The sequence below is a fragment of the Delphinapterus leucas genome, chromosome 3 (assembly GCF_059928025.1).
Source record: "Delphinapterus leucas isolate spDelLeu-1000000601 "Yukka" chromosome 3, BTC_Dleu_Yukka2, whole genome shotgun sequence".
Classification (NCBI taxonomy): domain Eukaryota; kingdom Metazoa; phylum Chordata; class Mammalia; order Artiodactyla; family Monodontidae; genus Delphinapterus; species Delphinapterus leucas.
Window position 1 is genome coordinate 154,967,846 of NC_143131.1, and position 24,307 is coordinate 154,992,152.

General features: G+C 38.4%; 1 pseudogene; it reads right to left on the reverse strand.

Annotated features, from left to right (window-relative positions):
* The window catches only part of LOC149749818 (UDP-N-acetylglucosamine--peptide N-acetylglucosaminyltransferase 110 kDa subunit pseudogene), a 268,591-nt pseudogene that overhangs the window by 154,987 nt on the left and 89,297 nt on the right, over positions 1 to 24,307 (reverse strand).

The window sequence follows — 24,307 nt, forward strand, 5'->3', positions numbered from 1 at the left end:
ACAGATCCATTAGGAATTAACTTTCTGGTACATTTTCCCTCTGACATTTTCCTCACAACTGCATTTCCTCATAACTGAGCCATCAGTTATCTCTTGCCTATAGAAAGGCAGATAAAAGAAAGCTAAGTGAGAAAAGATATGTAAATAGACTAGCACAATATTGGACACATAATAAGTATTCAATAAATGATAGCAAGTATTCTTACCCTTATCCTCACATTAGTTTATATGTATTAAAAACTGATTACTGGACTCAACTCTTACTTCCATTTCTCATTAGATCCTCACAGAAACCTTGGAGGAAGCGAGGTTTTATCCCCATTTTACAGGTTGGGAGACTGCAGCCTAGAGGGCTTAAGTACCTTAACTGAAGTCATATAGTCAAGAAATAAGCCTATATTTGTCACAATCACTTGCCCATGCTTTGACGTGACACCACCACCCATCATTTACCCAGCTTCACCAAGGTACTACTAAATTTTTTACTCTTATTCTCCTCTCTTTGCTTCATACTGCCATTGCCACCAACCCAGTCAAATTCACTTTTAATTTTCCAATGTTAGTGAAGGGAGTAGAAGGTGGAAATTGAGGTTAAAGGAGGAAACTTTAATGTTATTCAAGGATGACTTCATCTTAACTTCCAGCCTTTGTCTACCCATTCTCTGCTCCAGTCACACGCAGAGTATTTGCTATCTCTTCCGTAAGTCTTGACTTTTCTTGTCTTTATGCCACTTTTCTTTTCTCCATTTGCAATGAATCTCCCTTTCCCTTGGTTCTTCACCATTTCTTACTCCATACTCTCCATTAAAATTCAAATCTACCTTTAAAGCCCAACTCATATACCAGTTCTGTCCTACAGTCTCCTGGATCTGCCAAGTCAGAACTAACCACTTGCTCCTCCGTGCTCCTGCAATGGCAATGATGTTAGAAGGGCGAGTGATTTTACAGCTCGCTCACCACCTGCGGGAAATATGTCCTATTTGCCCTTCCACATCCTTTCTCCACCCAACTCTATATGGATGGCTTGCATGGCCTATCTTAGTAAGTGTCCTTGCTCTGGCTTCTGTTTGGCTCACCAATGAAGAGTACCAATAGAAGATTGTAGGGAATGAAGGAGGGGAGTGAAGTTAGGGTATTAATTCTTGCCAAATTGCTGGGAGTTGGCTGCATCCCCCAACTAACGTATAGTGCTTCTCTGTGGGGCATCACAGCATCTTTGGGGAGGACTCTCTCTCCAGCAAGGCTTCCTTTCTCTTTCATCTCCTATAAAGTAGCCACACTTTTACTGAACCCAGGGCACTACACTATCTCTTGATTCTCTACATTGGGCTCAATTTATCCCTATTGATGTACCCCTGATTTCCTGCTGAGACCCTGTCTGATGAACTTCGTAATATGCTCTTCTAAGCTGTTAATTTTACAAACCACATTATTACACTTATTAGAAGAATGTCTTCAGGATGTGTCAGTAAGCTCTGATTGATGATAATGGTAAACAGCTAGAATTTATGGAACATAACGTATGCTTTGGTTACTCTCTTGAGTACACCGTGTGCATTATTCTAATTAATTAAAATCACTATTAGCTAAGCAAGGCACACAGATGCTAAGAGGTTCCCAGAAGTAACTTGCTCATGGCCACTCCAGTGTCTCAGTAGTGTTTAGGACTCAGATCTGTCCAAAGCCTAAACCTTAAGCTCTAGGTCTAAGCAGTGGCTCTCACACTTGAGTATGCATCGGCATCACCCAGAGAGCTTCCTGAAACAGGTAGTGGGCCCCACCCCCAGAGTGTCCGAGTCTGCAGGTCTGGAGCAGGACCCAAGACTTTCACTTCTAAAAATTCCTACGTGCAGCTGATGTGCTGGTCTGGGTACCAGACTTTGAGAACCACTAGTCCAGGCATTTTAGGTCCAGAATTTCAGGTGCTAGAATAATTTTCTGGTGATAAATTGTCGAAAAAAAAAAAAAAGCACTGCATTTTCCTGTTTGTAAGGAGGTAATACATTCAGTCTTAAAGAGTCAATAATGGGGCTAAGTATTTCAGAAAGAAGAGTTATTCTCCAGGAAGATGGGAGGAGATGGACATTCTAAGGACAGGAATGCCCTTTCAGGAATCTTGCAAAGGGAACAGAAAAATAACAGTAAGATTCTGCTATCCAGTGTTCACAGAACAAGAGTGGGATACTCTTGACTGTAAAATGGGAAGCCAACTTTTGCTCACCATATACATACCTTATTCAGTACAAATGTTTATTAAGAATCTCCAAAAGCTAGACACTAGGCATCAGGGCTACACTGATAGAGCAGATAAAGTGCCTGGCCTCAGGGAGCTTGTGCTTCAGAGGATGTACATCAGCTAGATAGACTGAATGATGGATACTATATTGGGTTCACACTTCGTCTCAAGAAAAAAATATATCCATAGACGCGATCCAGGAGTCAAATGGCAAAAGACCGAGCCTCAAAGTGAGTGTTAATTTCATTAAATGGTAGGTAAAAATTATTTTATATGCCGAGATAGGCTCTGCTTAAAAGACACACTATTCCTCCAAACGTATTATACAAGCCAGCTTATAAACCTGTGACTTTTTCTAGGAGACATGTTGCCTTCTTTCCCAAGAAGGGAGCAGTAGGGGTCGGGGTGGAAATAGTTTCATCATCAGAGGCACAGTGTCACTACTACTGCTCAGCTCCAATTCGCAACCTTCTGAATGGTTTCCAGACTAAGAAATTTAGCAAAGTGATGAAGAAAACATGGCCCATTAATCTTATGATGCGTGTTATAACTTAACTCTGGGTTTAGCATAGGAAAAATATTATTTGCATTGATTAGAAATATGCTTTATGGCTGCATATATTATTCACTCTGAACATTCTAAAATTATTAGCTGGGTTGACATGATGAACTGCACAGGAATACTTCTAGACGACATCTCAATGTCATCTGTTACTCACATCATATAGGTCTAGGAATCAATACGTATTTTACTCAATACGAGATCTTATTCCAAACACCAAAATATGCCTGTTTTTATTCGATGGTTATCATCATGAAACTACCAGCTAAACATCATTTAGAAAATTCAAAGCAAGTAAATTACTGTATTAACTGTCCAACTATGATTATGACTTTCCTCCACTTATAGCTGAACCTAATATAATGATCTGGTCAGTCTGACTAGGAGGATTTATTCATTAATTTACTCAAAGGTTCTGAGGTATATTTTGAAGGACTTAAATTATGGTCTGGTTGGTAGGATCCAACAGTAAGGGTGCAGGTTTATCTCCTGCAAGCTCTGTGACCTTGCCCAAGTGACTTAGCATCTCTGAGACTCACTTTCCTAATCTGTAAAATGGAAACAATAGTAGAACCCAAGTTGTAAAGCTGAAGGAAAAAAAGGAATATGGTAACGTATTTTGGCACAAAAGAGCAGTTACGCTGACGGTCATTATTTGTGAATACTGTTGCTAAGATTATTGAAAACCTGTTGTGTGTTAGGTGCTGTTCAAGGACTAGAATTTTAAGACTGTTCTTCACCTTTATCCCAGTTTTACCTGCAAAGTTCTGCCATGCACTGGAAAAACATACTGGTATTTCTAGGGAAGGGGACCACTCAGGTGACATTTTTGTTTCACCAGGTATATAAAGTATACAGAGGTTATAGTGTATCTTTTAAGTCCTTTGGACGTCTAGTTACCTTTCACTAGAATGATTCTAGTAGATCCTGATAGATACCTGAGACAAGGTCACGTCAGTGATGTTGGTACCTTTTCTGGCTTAAGAGCATAGGGCAGAAACACAGGAAGGGAGGTCTTCCTTTTCCACTCCTGTTACTAAGAACCCTCTCGAATAATGACAATGTGAAACAGATCACTACATTGTTGTATGTTGTAGAATCAAAGCAGTGTACAAAGCAAAGAGCACTGGCCTCCATTATACGTCCATTTCACTTGAGATTCACTTTTCTAGACCGTGGAGAAAGCAGATGTTCCAACACTTTCCAGGCACTGGAATATTACAATCTGGCAATCTCTACCACTGCATGTTTGATCACACTATTCCCTGCAAATGGAATGCTGTTCCATCAAGGTCAGATTGACCAGTGCAAATACCTGATTTTATCGTACGGTCAGAACCAAATTAACTTACTGAAATTCTGCCCAGCTCAGGGTCTACCTTCTCTGTGAAACCTCCTGTGAGATCCCAAGTTACAAACAACTCTATCTTCTTCAGAAGACATTGTATACTATATAAATAGTAATTTACATATAAATATATGTATATGTGTGTGTATTTTTTTGTTACGTTAAGTTATAACTCCTGTGGTTTGTTTCTCTTCTTAACTAAACTGGACCCCCTTATCATCACAGTGGCCATGTACATCATTGTATCCTCCAAAAAATCCAGATAATAATATCATGGATTCAGTATATAGTTGTTTAATAGAAAACAATTAACTAACCACTGCAGAATACTAACTAGTGTGTCTCAAGTGTGTTCAGTGGATCATAAATCCTATGAGACAGTCCATGAAGGAAAAGATTTCAAATAAATTTGGGATCTGTTGTCCACTACATCTCCTTATCAGAGACTCATAATTCACAAGACTGGTAAAAAGCTCTGTAGCAAAGAAACTGTTGACTTAGTTTGACCCAGTATTTCTCTTACAAGAGTATCAGTTCTGGAGGTCAAGGACATTTTCCACCTCTAATACAACAGCTCTACTGCCTAGTAGAGTGCCTGGCACTTAGTAGACACCTAATAAATATTTGAATAAGTTTCAACATACATTCCCCTTTTAAGCTATAGAAGAAAAACACAGTATATAGATTTTGATTTACTTGGGGAGAATAATAATATGAATAGATAAATTTACACAAATCATTTTAAAGTATATGTATTTGATAATACTTTTTTCCACAAATCTACACAATTGCACATTTAGTGGTGATAGTAAACGAACTACATTTGCTGCTGAAAACTTGCTAAGAAGGATGGCTACTAAAAACTACAACTTGAACCCAAAACAATTGATTTAGTTCATGGGTCCCCACTCCTTAGCAGTTTTAATATAGAAGAAAATAGACGCATATATTTCTTTTCTACCATAATATGACAGCATATAAGGAATGCTATTTTATTAGCTAGAAATAAGATTTGCTTTTGTTATTTTAGTACATTTGATCACATAAGAATAATTCTAGATTTTGTCCTAGACTGCTTACTATGTGCTTTCACTATAGATTTTAATGTCAATAGAGAAAGGAGAAGGAAAAGTCAGAGGGAAATGAAACAGGTGTATGCAACACCCCTCTCTACTACCGACATTTCTCAGAATTCTGGGGGAAGTTGCATCTATAAGGGGAAAGTTTTTCACCATGGAACTCACGGTGGTTGAACTTCTCATGAAGAATTTTTTTTCACTACTGAAGAAAAATAGGTTTGATTTTACCATAACTGAAAAGTTCTCCAGTTTCTACTTCTGAGGTTTGCCCTCAAGACTACTGTTTACCTAATGGAAGTGACTCCTATGCATGGAGGAAAAAGTGCACCATTTGAAGGAAAAGCTAAAGGAGTGATATTCAGGTAGCTCCTCATTCCACCAATGAAAACGTACACATAGATTTTCCACTTTACACCTCATTTTCCACCTTATTTTCATGATTTTGAAATGAATATGTAGGGTCTGATGAGTTTGTCAATAGTCTATAATTATTAGTGTTATTAAAATAGAATACAAATGATAAGCCATATGTAAAAATGCTGTGTGAATAAACTGCTATACCCCAAATAATACAAATGAGTGAATGGCAGTAAATGCTAAGAGGGATTAACAACATAAAGGATATTAAAAAAATGATGACCGTATTTCATATTTATGTGTCTTTTTCTCTCTCACTCTTTTTTTTTTTTGCGGTACGCGGGCCTCTCACTGTTGTGGCCTCTCCCGTTGCGGAGCACAGGCTCCGGACGCGCAAGCTCAGCGGCCACGGCTCACGGGCCCAGCCGCTCCGCGGCATGTGGGATCTTCCCGGACTGGGGCACGAACCCGCGTCCCCTGCATCGGCAGGCAGAACACTCAACCACTGCGCCACCAGGGAAGCCCTTCTCTCTCACTCTTACTCAACTCCTAAATAACTAAGAGAATATGCTCACAAATGGTAAGCATGTTTTGGATGTTCGATGTGTGTTTGTGGGAAAGAACAAAAAAAATACTGCCTCAATTAGGTCAAATATACAAGAGATGAATGAGATTAGAGATGGGATTGGGATTTGTGTTAGTTACTCAATAGCTAACCAATCACAGACATGAGAGTGTAGTGCAATATGCAAATATACTTTTAAACAACTTCTCTTAAGTTATCTACTGTCTGTAAAGACAATCACACTCAACTGCTCTGCACTTAAACCCCAGAGCTTCTGAGTTAGAATCTCTTAGAAATAGGTACACGTTTCATTGCTTTGGCAACATTTACATGGCTCTGCATCAGGCAATACAACTGCTAAGATCACACTCTGGGAATTCAGGAAAGGCTAGTGTCCAGTTCTGGTCGTTCTACCACCCAACTGTGATCTAGGGTAAATTCCTGATTAAAAAAAAAAAAAAGAAAGAAAAACTCTGAAGATGCTGAAACAGTATTTCCTACTTCATAGGGTCGTCATGGGGATAAAAGGTCATTAGGATAAAGTGCCTCTCACCCAGGAAACACTGATAAATGCTACTGCTGCTACCATCATCATCATCGTGACCGATCAAGAACATATGGCCACATGGAAATTCAACATTCCCTGGGCCATTCACAACTTTCCTTTAAAGGACTCATATTCTATGTGGGGTCTTAACACCTTCAAATAACAGAAAATACAAGTCTTTACACCTTTTTTTCTGTAGCTAATTTTGGCATCTTTCACCTCTGTCCACTTAAGTGTTGGTTTAGCATATTCTTGTCACACAAAGAAGCTACTTCCCAAAGAGAGGAACAATATGTCAAGTGACAAAGACACTGAGTGAAGTCTTTCACATCCTAGATTGTCCACGGTACAGCTCAGCTGGTCTCTGGGTTGGAAGGCCTGGGTCTACTTTGCTCGTCTGTTACAGGGGAAGGGACACGGTCCTTAGCATGTGGTCTGTGAAACAGAGGCAGCTGCGGGTAGAATTATAACACAAGCAGAACTGGCTTCAATTCTTCCTTCTTAGGTCTTTTTCTTCTTGTTCAGCTGTTCAAGGAACTTGCCTGCCCTCTGTCCCCGCCAGGACGATGTTACATCTGCCTGGATAAGTAGGTCACCATTGTATATCAGGAAAGGTCTTATTTGTAATCATCAGGAACCAGATACGGCTAATTTGAGCAGAAAAGGAAACTTCTGGAAGTTTATGGTTAGGTCTCAGTAACTAGAAGCAGACTAAACAACCGAAAGCCAAGCCTATGCTATTGCAATTATAGGATCAGGCCAAAGTGATGTTATAAGTCCTAGCTGGCCTTGCTACCAAGCAGGAACAGGAAACAGGAGGTTGACCCAGCACTGCTGGCCTTGCTTCTTTACATCATTTATTTGTAATTCAAAATCCAAGAGAAGGGTGCAGTTGGCCAACCCGAGGTCGCCCGACTGTTTTCCATCTGTAAGGGAGACTGAGCATGTGAGTAAACAGTGTATCTGACATGTTCAGCTTGTATAACGAGAGGAAGGCTCTGTTTCTCACCAAGACCCACAAAGTGGAAAATTCCCCAAAGAGAAAGGAATTTCACATCAGATGCTTGGAAAGTTAAAAACAACAACAACAAACAAATGCAGATGTGGAATTAAAGACATGGAGTCATTAAGAACCTATATGTGGAGTGATTCAGACCTGAGTTCACATCTGGAGCAAGCTACTCAATCTTGCTGAGCTTCAATTTTCTTTAAAGGAAACAATGTGGAAGATGATATCCACATGTAACTTGTGGTGCACATGAAGGAGGATAGTACAGTATATGATGACTGGCACATCCTATGCATTTTCTAAAACTACTAGTAGTACTATTATTATTGTTACTTATTATACAATTTATTGTAGAAATTAACAGGGAGAGTATTAATAAATGTTAATACAGTGCTAAGTGTCACATTTATGATCTCAACTAATTATCTGTTTATTCAACAAACATTCCACATATCAGAAAATAACCTGTGTATATATGTATATACATATATATATATATATATATTTTTTTTTTTTACAGAAGAAAAGAAACCCTGAGGCTTAGAAAGTGTAAACAATGTACCAAAAGTCACCCATTTAAGAGGTAATGGAATATTATTCAGCCTTAAAAAAATGAAGGAGATCCTTTCATTTGTGACAATATAGATGAAACAGGAGTGCATTATGCTGATGAAATAAGCCAGACAGGATAAATACGAATGATATCATTTATATATGGAATCTAAAAAGAAAAAAAGCCACACTCATAGAAACAGAGTAGAAAACTGGTTGCCAGGGGCTGGGGTGTGGGTGGGGAAAAGAGGGGAAGACTGGTAAAAGGGTACAAACTTTCAGCTGCAGTATTGTATAACTAACATTTTCGGAGAGAATAGAACTTAAGTGTTCTCACAAAAAAAAGAAAAAAAGCAAAAAGGTGTCATGAGCTGTTAGATGTATTAATTAACGTGATGGGAAGGATCCTTTTACAACGCATATGTATAGCAAATCATCATGATATACTCTTTGACTACCTTACAATTTTGTCAATTATACCTCAATAAAACAGAAAAAAAAAGAGGTAATAAATATGAGACTCCAATCCAGGATTATCCAGCTCAAAAAACTACACTCTTAACCATTACAATATAGTATCCATCCATATGTTGTAACTGTAAAATGCTTAACACAAAGGAAACGTTAAATAAATGGTATTTATTCTAACTCTAATGCTTACTAGGTATTAGTTATGTGGTATGCTTTACTTCTAACTACAAGGGTATAAGGTGCAAATTCTTGCTACAGAACATAAAAGCCCCTGTGGTACCCTGTAGGATAAACACAGTACCTGTAAATCTCTCATCTCTCAACCCAGAGTCTCCTCAAGTTGGAGGTCTTTACCCCCTTTATAATGTGGGAGTAATGCCTTTCCCACATTTGCACTGGGCATGAAAATCCATACTTCCAGGTGTATACTGAACATCTGCTTAGCTCCTCGTCACCTTGGAATCACCAGACCAAAGATCATTTATTCCATTAAGATAAATGATGTAGGGATAGAAGTACAGAATATACAGAGAGTGTTGGAGGAATCCAAACAACAAGTCCTCCACTCTCAAAACAAATTTTACAGTTCCAAAAGTAAAGAGCAATGTTTGGAAATAAAACTAAAAATGAAACTAACATCTACAATTAGCCAAGTATTTATTATGGGCCAGGCTACTTACTAGGCACTTGATAAACATTACAGCTCATCTTCCTGCAGCCCTTCAAAGCATATAATATTGTTTCTATTTCATAGAGAAGAAAATTGTATCTCTAAGCAGGTTAGTGATTAGCCCAAGACCACAGGGCTAGGCTGTAAGAAAAGAAGGCCAAGTTTCAGTGGTCAAAATGGTGATGGATGTTAGAACTAGAAGATTATGGCTAATCAAATAAAAATATTCAGAACGGTCCTAATGTATTATTAGGATTTCTTTAGAATAACTTGGGTGCCTTAGTGAATACAGTAGTGGTAGGCACTACAGTCTCTTTAATTTGCTAATCATACAAATCTACTTTAATATTCTTGGTGACAAGGAGCTAACTATTGATAAGACAGCTTCTTCAGTTTTGGGGCTACTCCAGGGTGAAATGCCGAACGTCTTACTGCCTGCAACGTCACCTAGTTCTACCAGGGGGAATAAAGCAGAACAAGTAGCCACTGTTCTTGACAAATGGATACAGTTTCAGTTTTTCAAACTATGAGTGTCAGATTCATTCATTGTATCAGATAGATCTGTCAAATGGCTTTGCCCATTTACTAATGGATGGCACACTGCAGACACACGTTGGGTCAAAGGACTCAATGTCACCTCATTGATACTGTCATCAATATAATTTGTATTGGCATTTTGTCTCACCCTGACTTTAAGGACTATGTGAGGAGATCCAAGTCTCCAGACCATGGACTGATCACCTCTGCTTGACACAGTATTCTCTGCTCATTTCCAGAGGGGACCAAGGATGAGCTCTTGTACTTCTGAGTCTATTCACCCTACCTGGCAACACATACTAGCTGGGCTGATTGGATCAAGCAGGAGCCCCACAGTTTAAATTTCCAGCTGCGTTGGAGGAAACAGAGGCTATGCCCCAATCCCATAACCCCTCACTTCTTACCGCTAGCCTATCCTAGGCTGTTCTTGCTGATAGGAGTACTTCATGCTAAAAATTAATTTTGCTTACCTGATGGCAGTCACACAACCTCAAATGCCATTTTTATAAATAAGGCAACCACCAATGGAGTGTGATTTAGGGTTTTTTCTTCTGTAGACCCTGCCTACCCTATAAAATCTCCCATTACTGCATCATGGAGACTATAATCCCTTTCCGAGGGAATAGATTCTTTCCAACCATAAGATGAAATAAGAACTTACATTTCCATACTGCCCAAAAGGAAATACATTGATTACAAAATGCAGGAGAGTGACTGATTTTCCACATTTGTTGTGTTCATTAAAGGGTTTTTGAATAGACTTGACAGTATTAAAGAAGTTCAACACACACAAAATAAAAATTAATAAATGAAGAGAAAAAAATTGCATTTACAACAAACAAAATAAACACATTGATATATAAAAGGTTGTTATACATCGATGAAAAATGGATGTCATAAAGTCACAAACTAAAAAGTATTAACAGCCAATTAAGATAGGAAAATATGTTCAACCTTGCTATTATTAATCAAAGAAATACAAATAAAATAATTCAGGTGTCATATTTTACTGACTAGAATGACAAAGTTTTAAAAAACGTGATAATACTGGTATTGATATTGATAATACTGGTACTGATGAGTGTGTGTAAGAAACCACACTGGATGTTAAATTCCTGGTAGAAATAAAAAGCACGGTAACCTTTCTGGAAGACAATACGTCAGTATGTACCAGAACTGACAACCAGCCATTCAAGTTCTAGAAGTCCATTCTAAGGAAATAAACAAATGCTCAAAGACATATGAACAAGGATGCTTGTCTCATTGTTTAGCAAAGCAAAACAGGAATAATCTAAATGCTGAACAGTAGGGACTGGTTAAATAAATAATAGAATGCTGTTCAACCATTAAAAATGATGCTGCAGATTTTTATTAGGTGATGAGTAATCATACTTATATTACTAAATAAAAATGTTATAGAACTGTTTTGTAGTTGGATATAATAATTAAAGGTATTTTATACTTGCATTGTATTTATATGCACCCCGTCACAAAAAAGTTTCAAAAGATACCCTCAAAAATGTTACAGAGATGATTTATCAGAAATGGGATTTTGAGTTATTTTTCCTTTTTTCTTTAAATCCTTTCAATTTTGGAGTTTCTGCAATGAGCCTGTATTATTTTTACAATTAAAAATATTTAAATTTACAATAAAAGGATCTAAATTCCTCCAGTTTTCCATTTATTTTCCACCCTGGCTCAGGGCATTTGTGTAAAAAAAAAAAAAATCAGCTTATTTTCTCTTTTGTATCAATCTAAATTTACTTTTCATAAGTTAACTATTTTAGTCTGGCAAAAGTTTCACACAGGAAAATTGTTAAGGTCTGAGTATTCTATTACCTTTAAAAGCACTGGAAACTTTGAAATTATTTCTTTCAGAATTTTCATATAATACTGAAAGGTGGGGGGGAGGTAGCAAAATGAAGGGAAATAGATAGTAGTAGTCAACTTCAATTAAGAAAAAGCAACAAGAGGCAGTTTGTACTCTTTTGATACGGCAGAAGCCCCCTGTGTCAACTCATGCTAAAAAATGTATATATACACACACGTATATATGTTTGTGTGTATTATATGTATATGTGACACACACACATAATTAATCCACAGTCTTAGGCTAATCACTCATTGTGGCAGAAACAACGAGCTGTTGACTACACTTTAATTAGCTCCTCCAGCCTGTAGAGGCATCACTAGGACCAAGATAGGAACAACATTCTCCATCTCCGCTTGCATCTGGGTATGGTTCTATCCCAAAGAATGTGACCAGAGGTGACCTGAAGAGTTTATGTCTGAAGGATAACGAGTTGATAATTGTAGCTTGCAGCTTCCTCTCTCCTTTCCTTTTTAGGACAAACGTAGAGCCACTTGATGAAGGTGGTGGGTCCCTGAATAACAGCAGAAAACTGACCCTCAGACCACCAAAGTCCATACTACACTCCTGAGTGAGTGAGAAATGAACTGTCCATGTGTTGCTCCACTGAGGTTTAAGGTTTATTATTTAGTGTTTAACTAACGCATTTTTTCTTTAAACCTCAGTTGCCTTCTCTGTAAAATAAAGTCTTTGAAAAGGATCCACTGTAAGTTTTTTCCATTGCTTATGTTTTTATCTTAGTTTTTAATTCTCAGAAACACTGCGCACATTTTACCTTTTAAGTTAGTAAGTCTACTTTTTTTCCCACAAAGACAGGTTCTTCAAGTTATGGAGAAGTCATAGCAGACTGTTGCTTCAGTTTAAGATACGCATTCACATATGAGATGAGAAGGGTGAGGACCCAGAGAAACGCCTTTGACAGAGGGGAGTGAGAGCATACTGAAGAATGTTTAGTAATAAAGAATTCAGATGGGAGAAACGGATGGGTTACATCTAACAGATTTGCTCAAAGGAATTCTGGAAAGGCAAATATGTGAAAATGTATAGCAAAGACGTGAAATGCCTTTTGGTCCCTAAATGGATTTCATTTCAAAGACGTGCATATTGCAAATACATGTACCATAACACTTCTCTGTCCACTTCTAGAATTTTCTAAAGCCTGACAGAACATCTGCAGAGAGAGGATGTCATTCCAAGATAATCGACTGCAAGTTACTAAATTAAGATAAAAATGTCCTTAACCTTGAACAGTTTTTAAAGAGATTTTAGAAGAAAGGAGCCCTCCAGGGGGTTGTATAACTATATAATTGTACCCTTTCTAAAAGGCTATTTACAGATACATAATGTTTCCCCTCCATTCTTTAAAGTAAAATATAGGATAAAAAAAAATAGTTTGGGGATAATATTTGTTTGGGACAGCAGGCACTGCTAATCAGTACCACTCTCTCCTTATTCCTTACTATCAGAGCCCTGGTTTAGGAGACCCCATTATCCTTAAGGCTAAGGTGGCCAGTTTAGAATCCGAGCTGATGAGATCTAAGTGCAAGTCTGCTGACCATCTGTGGTAAAAAATTTGCTCTCTGAGTTAGACACTGCCTTTTTTTTCTTACTTAATTTCTTTTTTTTTTCCTTTTCTTTCTTCCTGCCCAAATTGTTGGAACACTATTGGAGATTCTGGGGTCACTTTGAAGCTATGTGGACGTGCTAGAGATGTGGAAGCTGGAAGAGCGAAGCAACCCAGTCCCCTGGTGATGCCCTTCAGCAGCTGGACTAACGCTAGAGGGACTATCTCCAAACTTCCTGCTACCCGTGGAAAGTAAGGTAAATCACTCATTCACTTTCTGTTACCTACTAACTGATCCAGAACTCTAACCTCAGGGTTCTAGAACCCTTCTCAGTATCCCATAGTCATACTCATGTTCCGGACTCCTGATCATCAGACTTGCTTATAGCAGATGTATGGGGAGGGCGGGCTCTTCTGGAAGCCCTCATACTTCCTCCCCGACCCCCACCACACACAAATAATGATCTTTATGTCCACTCATCCTTCTATCTACACTCAGAGGCCAGGGCCCCCAGGAAGGCTTCACTGACAACCCTTTACTCCTCTCTACATGCAGAAAGGGTAGAGGTGTGGGCTCTGGAATCACACTTCCTAGACTTGAATTCTTAATCTGTTACTTACCAGTTTAGGACGTGGGCAAAGTAGTTACCTTCTCTGGACACCCCTGTAAAAGAGGAACACTAAGTAGCACCTATGTACCTTACTGAAAGGATTAAATGAGCAAATGCAGGTAAAGTTCTTATAATTTTTTCTTGGGTCAATCAATTCTAGCTGCTATTGCTACCTTTGACTAATTTAGGGCAGTCCCTTTGCCCTCCTTTGGTTCTCTGGGCCCGTCTCATTCACAACACACACAACCGCATACTGCATTCACAACACACACAACTGCATACTGCAGAGTTTTGAAAGGTGGTTCTCAAAATGTGGTCCCTGGGCCAGCAATATCAGCCACACCTGGGAACTGGTTAGAACTCTGGCACTGGAGCCCTGCAATCTGTGTTTTAACAATATTCTCAGGCAAATCTGATGCACACTAAAGGTTGACGACAACTGAGAACATCTGTCTCAGACTCTCCTGGAGGCATTCACCAAAAATACAGATACAGGACTTACACCTGACCAGCTGGAGAAGGGGTCTAGTAATTGCTCTGGTTATCATGCTTGTCATGATTTTTCAGCACATAAATGTTTGAGAATCACTGCCATTTTGAATGTGTGTTTCACTTGTCTGTTTTTCCAGTGGACTTTACTTCCTTGCAAGGAAGGTTTGTGAAGATCTGTTGTTGTTGTTTGCATTATTAGTTTTAGTATGCTAATTCTAGAATCTCTGGCGCATAGTGCAATCTCAGGCAGGAAGTAGTGGCTCATTAAAACAGGTATCCCAAAAGTCTTAGTAGAACTTCAAGATTAATTCCTTCGGGAAGAGGTAAAATTGTCATTAGATGCAGATGATATGATACTATATATAGAAAACCCTAAAGACTCTACATGAAAACTACTACAACTGATAAACGAATTCAGCAAGGTAGCAGAATACAAGATTAACATACAGAAATTGGTTGCATTTCTTTATACCAACAATGAAATATCGGAAAGGGAATGTAAAAAAACAATGCCTTTTAAAATCACAACCCCAAAAATAAAATACTTAGGAATAAACCTCACCAAGAAGGCAAAAGACTTATACGCTGAGAACTGTAAGACATTAATAAAGGAAAGTGAAGATGATTCAAACAAATGGAAAGACATCTCATGTTCTTGGGTTGGAGGAATTAATATTGTTAAAATGCTCATACTACCCAAAGCAATCTACAGATTTAATGCGATCCCTATCAAATTACCCATGACATTTTTCACACAATTAGAACAAATAATCCTAAAATTCATACAGAACCATAAAAGACCCAGAATTGCCAAAGCAATCCTGAAGAAAAAGAACAAGGTTGGAGGCATAGCCACCCCAGACTCAGACAGTACTCCAAAGTCACAGTAATCAAAACAGCGTGGTATTGGCACAAAAACAGACATATGGATCAATGGAACAGAATACAGAGCCCAGAAATAAACCCACACACCTCAGTTAATCTTTGACAATTAATCTTTGACAAAGGAGGCAAGAATATATAATGGGAAAGAGACAGTCTCTTCCGCAAGTGGTGTTGGTAAAGTTGGACAGCCTTATATAAACCAGTGAAGTTAGAACACATCCTTTCACCATACACGAAAATAAACTCAAAATGTCTTAAAGACTTAAACATAAGACATGACACCATAAAACTTCTAGAAGAGAACACAGGCAAAATATTCTCTGACATAAATCATACCAATGTTTTCTTAGGTCAGTCTCCCAAGACAATAGAAATCAAAATGAAAATAAACAAAGGGGACTGAATCAAACTTACAAGCTTTTGCACAGCAAAGGAAACCATAAACAAAATGAAAAGACAACCTACAGAATGGGAGAAAATATTTGCAAATGATTGCGACCAGCAAGGGCTTAATTTCCAAAATATACAAACAGCTCATACAACTTGATGACAATAAAAGCAACAACCCAATCAAAAAAATAGGCAGAAGACTTAAAGAGACATTTCTCCAAAGAAGAAATACAGATGGCCAATAGGCACATGAAAAGATGCTCAACACTGCCAATTATTAAAGAAATGCAAATCAAAACTACCATGAGGTACCACCTCACACCAGTCAGAATGGCCATCATTAAAAAGTCTACAAATAACATATGCTGGATAGGGTGTGGAGAAAAGGGAACCCTCCTACAACACTGTTGGTGGGAATGTAAGTTGGTGCAGCCACTGTGGAAAACAGTATGGAGGTTCCTCAGAAAACTAAAAATAGACCCACCATATGATCCAGCAATCCCACTCCTGGGCATATATCCAGACCAAACTATAATTCAAAAAGACACATTCACCCTGATCTTCACAGCAGCAATATTCACAATAGCCAAGACATGGAAACAACCTAAATGTCCATCAACATATGAATGGATAAAGACGATGTGGTACATATATACAATGAAATACTACTCAGCCATAAAAAAAAGAATGAAATAATGCCATTTGCAGCAGCAACATGGATGCAACTAGAGATTATCATACTAAGCAAAGTAAGTCAGAAAGAGAAAGACAAATACCATGATACCACTTATATGTGGAATCTAAAATATGACACAAATGAACCTATCTATGAAACAGGAACAGAATCAGAGACATAGAGAATAGACTGGTGGCTGTCAAGGGGGAAGCAGGTGGGAGAGGGATGAACTGGGAGTTTGGGATTAGCAGATGCAAACTGGTATATATAGATTGGCTAAACAACAAGGTCCTACTATATAGCACAGGGAACTATATTCAATATCCTGTGATAAACCATAATGGAAAAGAATATGAAAAAGAATGTATATACATATGTATAACAGAGTCACTTTGCTGTACAGCAGTAATTAACACAACGCTGTAAACCAAGTATACTTCAATAAAAAATAAGTTAATTAAATTTTTAAAAAGATTAATTCCTTCAGAAGAACAAGTACTACACATTCACAAAAAAAGCACCCTTTGAAAGTTTAAATTTTTGAATTTCTTTGCCACTTCCTTAGTTTTGATCATCTTGGACAATATATTTTTAATACTGACTTTTAAAAAGAATTGTGTTTCAGTGTTTGCTATCCTTAGAGAGACAGAAACAGATAAGTACAACTAAATACTTATTTTTCAAAAGTCTCAAAAGTATAAGGGAAATGAAAGTAATTTATCTTCAAATGATTTTGGGGTACGTTTCTAATTTCATACTTCTGATGGGATTCAAGATTAAAACTGTATTAAGACATTTGAGACATGCCGCATTGGTATTAAATGAATGTAATTTTGTGTAAAGTGGTAGAAATATTTTCTTCAGCAAACATACCTGCAGATATAAAATCACAACCATAAATCTACAAAAAAGCAAGCTACTGAATGAAATCTGATTGGTTATTTCCCTGCAGTATGGATCTGCTAATAATTTAATTTACTACTTGCTAACACAAGCCAAAATTTAAATATACATATATATATGTGTGTGTGTGTATATATATATCTCTTCAATTTTAAATCATTCATATATATGAACAAGTATACATACACATATATAACAATTGTTCATATATATATATATATATATATATATATATATAACAATTTAAATTAAAGAAAGTACATCTGGTGGCCTATTTTTTCCCCCCGATTTCTAAAGAACACCATATTCTATTCTAGGCAGTGGAATGTCAATCCACCTTAAGGGTTGTTCAATGAGCATATCTGAGAAACCACTGGTTTAGCCAATGATGTACTTATTCAGGGAGGTCCTAGTGCCACTGTCAAGAGCTTATCCACAGGACAGATAAGAAGGTACTTGTTTGGTTTGTGAAAAGAAGGAGTAGTGAGGAATGGCAGGTAGCTGCAGGCTGATGACACGTGATGTCCATATATATGTAGAACCAACACGCCCATAATTGCACCCATTTTCCATACCCAAATCCAAAGCCTTTATATCATTAATCCCAGGCAAAAATGGTAAGATTCATGTGTGTTACTATCCCACGGCTTCAAGATGCCTATAAACTCATATGAGTATGTCTTAGTTTTATCAGTGGAGGACAAACCAGGCTTCTATCACCAAGCCCCATTCCATAACAGGCAAACCAGTCCAACACTTCTCTGAGTGCTGCAGGAGAGTCTATGGAAGGGGCGCTCACTCCACTGTGATGCCTAAAATGCCTTTGCACAGAGCAAACATTCAAACCATGCTGAGTGAATGAATGAGTGAACTGGTGTCATAAAACAGGCTTATTTCAGGGAAATTCCATTCAACAGGCTGGCATTCCTTCCTACCCATCTTAACTGTTAAGCTTGCCATCAGACAAAAAATTAATTATAAAACGTTAGAGCTGAGGAAATTTTAGAAACTATCTACTCTCCAGAGGTATACAACTTTAATTTAGTGGTAAAAATCACTAGGAGTGATTTAGGAGTCTATCAGACCTGAGTCCAAATTCCACATCTACCATATTTTTGTGAGCAAATAACCACTTCTGAGGCTCTGTTCCATGTATGCATTATGGGATATCATAATAATACATACATTAATTGTATGACTATCAGGGGATGAAATGACACAATCCATTTGCCATGGTCGGCTAAGTAATTGGCACCAAGTAAGCACTCAAGACATTAGCCAATATTAATAGCGGAGAGATGATAACAAAACTCTGGGACTGATGCCCACCCTAGTGGCCCCAGTGGTCATAATGACTTTCTTCCATTCAGCCTGCTCTCTTCTCACTAAAACTAAGGAAGAGAAGATGAACAAATTAGGAATAACAATTTGAAAATGGTTTTATACTCCCTGAATGAATGGAATTATAATAAAATGATTCATGAGTTCTGCAGAAATATGATGAGACTTTAGATCTTTATGTTAGTTCTCTGCAAAACCAATTTATGGCCCTAAGATGTACCTTCCCACCCAGCCCCATCCTTACCAGGATCAAATATCATTGTAAATGGAAAAGTCAACAACACATAATCAACAAGCTAAGTTACAAGCCAGTGAAGTCTCGGAGGTTTGATAGAGAAAATTCAGATTTATCATTATATGTAAAAATAAGATGATATGAAGAACTCAATCTAAAAAATATTACCTGGAGATCTATAATTCTACAATAGTGCTATAAAAAGTAAAGAGCTAGAAATCTATTTAGATGGTTTTCCTTATAAGAAAGCACTTTCTGTATAACTTTTAATGTACTATTGATGAGAACAATTCAACAAAATTCAAATAAATACCTGCAGATGTCCTACAAGAAGAAAAGAACAGAGTTAGATGTGACGGGATAACTGGACTTCAGGATGAGTAAGACCCTATACCTGACCTCAATAAATTACCATGAAATACAGTGGATGAGTCATGTACAGAATGTCAGAATTCCAAAAGGCCAAGCTAAGTACCAAAAGGAACATGTGGGGACTCTTAAGAAGGAAATAAAATATTGGTTAGTTGATTACGAAAAGGCAGAAGGGAGTAGGTTCCCTTTGGCTGCTCTTTGAAGAGATCACTTCCTTTCCCCTCTAGTCCTGAGGCTAGGGTGGCATGGGCAATAGAGGAATGTGGGGACTGAGAATCATTTCTACTCTCACCAGAGTGGCTGGAAGCAGATTTTCTTACCAGGATGTAGTAGTATGCTAATATTTAAGGGTTCTTGAGGTCAGAGAGAAGGGTTTGAACACTCCGGCTCCATCTCTTGCTGTGGGTCAACTTTCTTACCTTTCCAACACCTCAGCGTCTTTATCTGAAAATTGGGGATGATGATAATGTCTCCCACCTGAGTGTGAGAACTACATGATATAGTGCATACGCAGGGCTAAATTTGGTGCCTGGCAAACAGAAAGTGCTCAGTACGGCAGGCGAGTGTAGTGACAATAAAGGCAAAGATGACGGGGGTAGTGCCAGTGTTGCTTCTGCCCCCAGAACAGGCTCTGACTGGGAGAGAGTTAAAGCACCTTTGGGTTCATGGGGGTTTATATATAAGCAACGGTTGATCAATGGGAGCTGGTTGTCCAAATGATTATGTGCAATCTAAGAAAAAAATGGGCCTCGGATCTGCTCAGCTACTTAATATTAGCAGCGGTAGTAGTCAAAGAAGCTAAATTTTATTACGTGTTTATATGCCAAACAACGTGCTGAACGTTTTAAAAGGATTTACTCACTTACTACAACGAGGCTATACGCTAGGTCCTGATAATGTTATTCGTCTCTTTCAGATGTTGACTGAGCCTCAGAGGGGTTACAAAAGCACCTAAGATCCCGTTGTCAGTACATGACGGAAATGAGTTCAAATCCAGCCTGTCTGACTTGTTCTTAATCACTAAGGTATGAAATTAAGCATGTTGCCCTTTGCCTGATTCTCCTTCTGAGGCCTGAATATTTCACTTAGCTCTCTGTGTGCAGAAGAGAGAAAATTCTCTCTCCTTCACCCAACTTGGCATCAATATCCAGCTCCCCTTCTCAAAATGGGTTGCTTCAACGAGCAGCAATGAATGCCGGGTCGTGGACCAGTCACCTTGATGACTAAGAGTCAGACACTAGGGAAAGAAAATGCTCTGTGACAAACCTACCCCTGTACAGAAACAAGACAGAAATGGGGGGACAGGGCAGAAGATAATGGAATAAGGCATAGGAAAAATAGCACCTGGCATCGTGATAGTAATAATAATAATAGTAGTAGTAGTGGTAATAGTAATAATAATAGACTTTACTATGCTCTAGGCATTGTATTAAGTGCTTGGTGTAAGTGACTTCATTTTAACATTGAAAACAAGTCTATGAGGATGAAATATTATTAACATCATTTTATAGGCAGGAGTATTGAGGTTCAGGTAATCAGGTAAATTGCCCAAGCTCATATGGTTAGCAAGTGGAAAGCAGAGATTTGAACCAGCACCTATACCCCTAACCATTATGCTATAACCATTATGCTGAAGACATAAGAATTCCAATGGTCTTTCCCCATAACCCACTCCTGCACTCCAGACCTCAACAGTCCAAGATCAAGAGAGAGCAAGCTTGGAGTTGCCACTCTTCAGTGAGTGTCAATCATTTCAAAACAGTGTGTTTGCTAACATGATGTAGTTCCTGTGATAATCTTCTCAACCAGGTATCAAGAAACAGGAAGCAAAGATTCAAGTAACAGTATGCTCGTACTTACGAGGAAGGTGGGACAGCATAGTTGACACTGGGCTTAACTGTTCTGGAAAACGTGGTCCCAGTAGGCATACACGCTGGTACATTTTCCCCACCTACCAAATACAAAAGAAGTATTTCATTTCCATGTTGCTCTTCCAAGTTCCACCTCATTCGTGCCTGTCATTCATCCTCTGGCCTCTTCCTGTCTCCATTTCTGTACAGAAAGGTGCTGAGTCTCTGCTCTCGGATACGAAAGGGTGTGTTAAGGAGAGGGAGCCATGGTACCTCAGTCTTTTGTTTTTCTTAATTCTATTATGCCAACTCCACTGAACTTAATTAGAGTGAATACAGAATTACACAATTATCCTCTGTTCTATTCTTCGGATGTTATATTTTGATAAAATTTACGACATGCTGCTCTCCCCTTGAACACCAGATGAACACTAGAAATGGATGTGTGTTGACATAAAATCTGTTATAATTACAACTAAAGTATAGCTTACATAATGATAGTGTTAACATAAAATTATAGATGTGTAGAGACAACGTGGTCATGCATTTTTTAGTATAAGTACATGCTTAGACCAATATCTGTTAGCGGAATGAAGATGGAAGAGAATTTTGGTTAAGCCACAAAGGCTGTTTAAGGACTTGCAGATAGCTAAGGGGAACTCAAAGACCAGTAAGATAGTATTTCCCCTGCCATGTTTTCAATTGCAAAGTGAAGGGAAGATGTGAAAGTAAGTACCCCTATGGAAATGACAAGACAAGTACCTTTTTTTCCTTGAATACCGGGGTAAATGCTTAAATTCTAATGTATATCAGTGATGCAAATTTTCAACTGAGTTTGATAAATCATAAAATAATAATTATACATATATGTATATAAAACTGCATGGAACTAGACAGTTCAGAATTACTTCTAATTAAAGAGGTACCCTATGACAACTAACTTAAACCTTACAAAATATGGTTCCAAGTACCCTATCAGAGTGAAAAGTAGGAGACTGAAAGGTTTATTGTAAATGTTTGTAGTCATGGTGTCTTACCTAAAACTACTCTGTCACAAATACTATTAAAATAATTGTGACATTTTATTCACTTTTACTGCAAACAACAAAACAAACTATAGGTATTTTTTCATTTCAGGTAATTATTTTAGCTAACAGTTACTAAATGTTTTGAGAAAGCAGAGTGCTAACTGCATGACTTCATTTTATCTTTAAAATAGCGCTTCCATGTCATTATTCTTAATATCTCCATTGTATTAAAGTGTATCTCTAGTTCAGACCTTTCTTCAGAACTGCAGACTTGTGTATCCAACTGTGTACTCAGCATCTCTGCTTGGACGTCACGAAAACATCTCAAATCTTACACCTCCAAAACTGGTCTTTAATCCACCAAACACGCTCTACCCCAAACTTTTTCCATCTTAGGTGACAGTAACCACACCTTTCCAGTTCCCCAGGCCCTAAATCTCGAATTCACCCTTGACCCCCTCTTCCTTTCCATTCTTGCATTCAATCTACCACAAAGTGCTGTCACAACCTTCCCAATGTGCCACTTCTGAGAACTACCAGCCGCTAGCAGCCTGGTGCAGGCCACCAACATAGACCTCGAGGATCCTGTCGTCGCCTCCCGAGATTCTCCCTGACTCCACTCTCTCCCCACATCCTCAAGACCACAGATAGAGTTATGCTTTTCAAACAAGAGACAGTTCATGCCACACCTCGGCTAAAATCCTGCCCCTGGCTGCCTACATTTAGAGTAAAAGACACAATGCATGTGATGGCCTCCCAGGACTTACCCAATCCATCCCATCACATATCCGACCTCCAGCCCTCCTGCTGTCTCTTCCTCCCCACTGACTAAGTCAGCCAGGGTGGCCTCCTTGATATTCCTCCAAGCTGCCCGGCATATTTCTGCCTTAGAGTTTTGGGACTGGTTATTCTTGCTCCCAGGGAGTGGTCTCCCCATCATACATTCTGACAACGCCCTCACTTCAAGTCTTTGCTCAAATGTCAACTTATAAAATCCACCCTGACTACCCTATCTAAAATCAGAACCTACCTGTACACTCCTCCAGCACTCCCAACCCAAGCCTCTTCAGTGAGCTTCACATCCTTTTCCTTATCCCGTAGTGCCCATCAACCTGTGACAAAGCATAGAATTTATTTATAACATCCGTTTCCACACGAGAGTGTAAGGAGGGAGAAAGCATGCAAGAAGGAGCACGCAGGCAAAGGCTCTTGTCTAATCTATTCATTGATACGTCCAAGCATAGAGAACAGGAAGATGCTTGATAAATAGTCCTGAAAAAGATACAGATGAGGAAACCAGTAGTAAAGCTCAGAAAGTTTAAGAAACTTCCTCAAGGTTCCAGAGCTAGAAGAGGGTCACAGTAGAATTCACACTTGGGGATGTCTAACTTCAAATCTCTTAGCCTCTCTGCTATCTTTTTTTTCTTCTTTGCGGTACGCGGGCCTCTCACTGTTGCAGCTTCTCCCGTTGCGGAGCACAGGCTCCGGACGCGCAGGCTCAGCAGCCATGGCTCACAGGCCCAGCTGCTCCGCAGCATGTGGGATCTTCCCGGATCGGGTCACGAACTCTCAACCACTGCGCCACCAGGGAAGCCCCTCTCTGCTATCTTAAGTCCATGAAATTCAGGATTTGTTTTAATCAGTGCCATGGAAATTCTCACTCCACTGAATAGGATCACTAAAGTGTTCTCTGTCTAGATTTATATATATATTTTCCATTTAAACAAAGGAAACAGAAGAGGGGAATTCATCATGGGTTATTGCGGTAATTTTACAGCAATTTTAGCAATAATGACATTTAAGTAATAGTGATATTTAATGATAGCATAATAATAATAAAACAATAGCTCTTAAATGTATTAAAGATGAATTGCATGCTAAACTCGGTGCTAAAATATTTCCATGTATATTTTGTGCAAAATCCTTATGAATATTCTATCGGATGAGCGTTATGTGTAACTCCACCAGGCATACTTCTCTTATTCCGCTTTCAAAGATAAGGAAATTGATGAGAAGTGTGGTAACCGTTTGATCAAGATGAGACTGGTAATAAGTTGTGAGTATGAATTTAAATTCAGGTCTAACTCCAGAATTTGATTCTCAATCCATACATGAAAATTCTGATAACTCTTTTGATAAGCGTATGTTCTCTCCTGG